A 4,874-nucleotide genomic window follows, 5' to 3' on the forward strand; every position below is an offset into this window, starting at 1 on the left:
TAACATGCACATACCAACTTTTAAAATTTATTAAAATACATTAAATGTGTCATTTGGCTAATCCACGTGTCATGTAGTGTCTCCAAGACAAAAGGAAGCCAAACTACGTGTTCCTGTGACAGAGGAAATTTGCAAATTATACGAATTTAATAACTCTACCGAGTTTGGTTAATATCAACAGGCCAACTATGACAACTTTGGTGTCTGTTTCCCAGTTTTGCTAGCTGAAAGAATAAGTATTCACATTATATGCAGCATCGCCGCTGCATTGTCGGCATGCAGCAACCTGTCTTAATTTGGCATTTCACGAGATGGGTGTGGTGTCCACCTCGAGAAATGTTGAGATGGATGGTCATCAGCAGTGACTGCATATAAAAAAATGACCTCAAAAGATAAAAAGTCATTCTGTTGTACAATAGTAAAAACACAAGATTTGAAACATCAGACTTCTTTCCACATTGAAACAAAGAAACGAGGAAATGAGGAGGGGCCTCCGCTTGTAAATCAACCAGTGAGGAGGGGATTGAACACATGACCAACAAACAGAAGCACCCCAGTAACGTCTTCTCTGATGAGAAACATGAAAGGATGATCCGCCACAAAGTCTATCGGCGGCATCCCTGAGCCACACTGCTCGCTCATGGCAATACCAGTGCCAGCAGCAGCTTCAGTTCCCATCTCGTTAACCTCAACAGAAGCCTTATGGTGTACGCTCGAAACAGATAGTTGACACCCCACAGGCGGATCCACCATCTCAGTCAGTTCAGCTTCACGAGAGAAAGGCAAAACCACCCCAAGTTCCTTTAGAACCCTAGAAACATCAAAACCATATGAAATTCTGAACTTTGGAATCTGCAAGTCTCCAACGGTCACCTGATCCTGAGGAAGATGACTATTTATGAAACCAAAATCGGAATAGACTCGCTCTGCCAGATTGTGCAGATCGGTGAAATCGTCAGGAAGGAACATGTACATGGAGAAAACCGGGTTATTGCCTGCGGCTCGTTTGTAGGGCAATTTGAGCACTTTGAAACCAGGAAAAGCAGCAAGGAATTGCTTGTTCCGACTAGTCATATATGGAACTCGTACGGGTTGCCCGTTCGGAAGACTAAAAGAGCCTTCACATGTGAGCGATTCATGAAACTGCTCGGTCCAGACGCCTTTGAAATACAGTGCGTTTGCAAGGATGAGCCTGGTTGAACTGTCAACTGAGGAAGATAGAAGGAGGTCTTTGATGAGCCCACCAGTCTGGCTTTCCGCCCAAACATTCACCGCGTTTGTCACCTGAACAGGAGCCTGTGTCGAAATCAATTGGGAAAATTTTAATTAAAATAAGGGTCTCTTACATTTCTAATTATTGAATTTAACAACCTGAGTTTTCGGGGTTACCTGCAAAGTCATTAGGGGTTCAACGGATCGGGTTTACCCAGAGCCGACCCGAATCAAACCCTATAGGGTCTGGGTATGGTGATAAATAGGAAGACCCGATTTAGACCCGGATCAGTACTCGATGGTCCAATTAATACATGGACCATGGGTACAGTTTGTGAAATTTTATATATACCAGACACTGACCTCACCCGAGTTCCTATTAAGACCCGCAAATTTTCAATGTAAAAATGATAAAAATATGGTTTTACCGGGTATGATTCATGTAGTTCTTATCGGGTCCAGGTATGGTTTTTCTTACAGTGGACCCGATTAAACCCGGGTATGGCCCGATGCATACCCGAAAATCGTATTCACAATTTTGACACATTGTGGGCTATTGATTTTTCAAACCTTTTAAAAATTTAATTACTCATCATAATCACATTATTCAAAACAAGTTTCGTAATAAGCAAACCATGTAGATCACATCCCTAACATTTGATCTAATTTTTTTTTGGAAAATTGAAGAAAAGAGTGATTTCTACTCCTTAGTTCCTTACCTTCAGTAGCCAATATTTATCCTACTATAAATATATTTTTATTACATAATCTAATGTATCTAATGTAGATTAAATCGTTGTATCTAATGTAGACTAAATCGTTGAAGTGCTTGACTTCCAAGAATCGGGTTTGGAATTCAAATCATCCAGAGTTCCATATCATAATTCGAACCAATTCTTGAAGTGGACCGTATCAGCTACCCGACCCAAATCCGAACTGTTCTCACCCCTGCGACTCGCGGCCTTTGCCCAAGTCTGAGTCAATGAAGAGTTATTCCGATACCGGGGCGCCAATACGACTCGGGAAACAACCAAGAAGCAAAATCTTGCAGTCCTGATGATCTGCCAAATGACGGTGAGTAAATGCTCTATACTTCCCACCGTCCATTCCTTGAGATCAACGACCACCAAATGGCCCTCATTAATGATGTCATGAGCTCATTTTTCAGTGGGCCCCATAACTTGCACGGGGATAGTTGGATCACCTGATCTGCTCTCCCGTCTGACGTAGAGCAATGTTGTTAAAATCAGTTCACTGGGTGAATCGTTTTTTTTTAACCAAAGAATTGAATCGAATCAGATGATTTTTTTATTTAAAAATCAGTGAAATAAGAAAAAAAACAAACAAAAATTGACTGATCCTGAACCGATTCTACTTCAATTATACCGATTTTGGTTGATTCAGACGATTTGAGCTAGATTTTGTGAGGGAGTTCAAATCGACCCCTGTTACGAATAGGCTAAGGATCGATTCGATCTGAAATGGCCGATTCAGACCGATCTTGACAACATTTCCGCATTTTCCCGCAAAACACGGGAAATTTGTAAAGAAACAGGGAGAGAGAGAGATCAGGTAATGTGGAGATCACCCCCCGATCATCTTTTCCACCAATCCCATCAGAGAGAGCGGCTATGGAGCCCTTCATTCACTTAATTGTTCTCGGTACGGGCCCCAACAGTCTGCAACGGAATCGTTAAAAGGGTTGATCGCACCCGATCACCTGATCTCTTTTGCGGTTTTGAGGGGCTCACCTTCGTCCGGAAATCCACGGCGTTTCCCTCCGCTCCATAGGTGCCCTTCAGGATCTTCACGAACGCTGGTTTCAACGTCAGCGATTCATCGACCCAGACGCCACTGACGGACGAGACGGTCGGTCCTCGGAAAGGGATCTCGTCTGCCAGAACCAACGTAACGATCGCCCAGGAGCGCGAATTGAGATCTCCGATGCTCCTCGCCCTCAGGAACGAGAGCATCTGCTCGGCCGTCCGTCCCTTCGATCCGGCGGCCACCATTGCCCACGCGATGTTGATGGTGAGCGGGGAGAAGACGAGGTTAGTCTCCCTCGCTTGGTTCAGGGAGACGTGTCTCGCCAGACGCAGACACGACTCGGTCTGGTTGTGCATCAAGAACAGGGAATCCATCGCTTTTTTGTTTCTCTTTCTTTTTCGTTTTCACGGCGACGGGAAAAGCGCAGAGCGGGAGAACTGCTCCAGGACTTAATTTTTTTTATACGCGGGAAGGGAAGCTTCAGAGAGGAAATGACTTTTGTGCTCCTATTCTTTTTGGAAATCACATGCACCGAAAATGGTTCCTTGAACCAAGTGTTGAATTCGAAGAAACAGTCAGCAGCCGCGAATTAAAGCTCCTGGTGATCCTCATTTGTTCCATCTTCCGTTCAGTTACAATACAACATCTGCGAAAGTAGGAGCTGGAGCCTCGACACAATGGCCTTGATTCTTGAATGCTCTCATGAGTCGTTATCCTAGTTGCTCTAGTTTTTACTGTAGAGAAAGCACCGCATATTATTTGGTCTCAGTAACCCTATGGAATTTGATTAGTTACAAGTCAGTTGAAAAAATTAACCAGCGAGGGATAGTTAAAATTGTTTCTTGGGTGTTATAAAACTGGCCATCACATCATTGTTCGTGTCGTCTGGGCGTCAAAAACTTACCGTCGCTATTTCAACTGTGTAAACCCGTACCACACCCCTTGCCCTCAAACAGTGTCGAAGCTAGTTGGACTAAGAAATGTGACAAAAGCATCAACGGCGGATCGGCTTGTCTGGTAGGAGCAGTTAGTGTAGGTAACCTTGTGTTGGAGGTTGCAGTTTCAAAACCCAATGGTATAGTTATATTACAGGCAGGGTTCTGCTTAACTCCGTCTTGCCTTTCAAATAAATAAATAAATAAAATGTGGGAAAACCAAAAGTAAAAACCAAAGCATATCAGGTCAAGGGATGATAATCTCCCTGGGTCCCCTTGATGCCGTTCATCTATGCGATGAGCGGCATTTAACCACCATCATTTTTAGGGTTGTTTGTTGGCCATCCCTCTTGCAGGACCAGGTACCGTTCATTTATAACGTCGAAGGCTTTCAGGAAAAAAAGAAAAAAGAAATTGTGACACACCTGATGGGGGCTGCAAACTGGTCAAATTGGGGCCAGATCATGCCAAATCTGAATCTGAAAATGCAAGCAGTGGATCCAAATCATATCCGAAGGAGGTTTAGATTGAATCCGAATCCAAACTACATGTGAAAATACTGGATCCAAAAAAAACAGAACAAAACAAAACAGGCTATTTACATATAAAAAATGCATTGGGTAGATTTGGATCAACTCCAGATCCAACTTTAAAGACTGATCCGAATCCGACCCGAATCTGAAAGTAATCCAATTGAACAAATCTAAATCCGATCTGAATCCACATTCAGATTTTAATTAAAAGATCTATATCTGGAAAAAACATATCGGATTCTGATCAGTTACCCGACCCGTTTGCAGCCCTACACCTGATCTGCCGTCCACCTTTTGTACAACGTAGCTAGGATGCCAGAAAGTTTCACGGCATGCACATGTATTTGAAAATAATAACGCATTGATGACCTATTGCCACTAGGGGTACCAACGGGTCGGGTTTAGTTCGGACCCAGGTAAAACCAAA

At 43.3% G+C, this 4,874-nt stretch overlaps 1 pseudogene; it reads right to left on the reverse strand.

Annotated features, from left to right (window-relative positions):
• Positions 1-504: 504 nt before the first annotated feature.
• LOC149841818 (serpin-ZX pseudogene) lies at positions 505-3,353 on the reverse strand (annotated as a pseudogene).
• Between the last annotated feature and the right edge of the window lie 1,521 nt (positions 3,354-4,874).

The sequence above is a fragment of the Nuphar pumila genome, chromosome 3, assembly GCF_984573655.1.
Source record: "Nuphar pumila chromosome 3, dmNupPumi1.hap1.1, whole genome shotgun sequence".
NCBI classification, from domain to species: domain Eukaryota; kingdom Viridiplantae; phylum Streptophyta; class Magnoliopsida; order Nymphaeales; family Nymphaeaceae; genus Nuphar; species Nuphar pumila.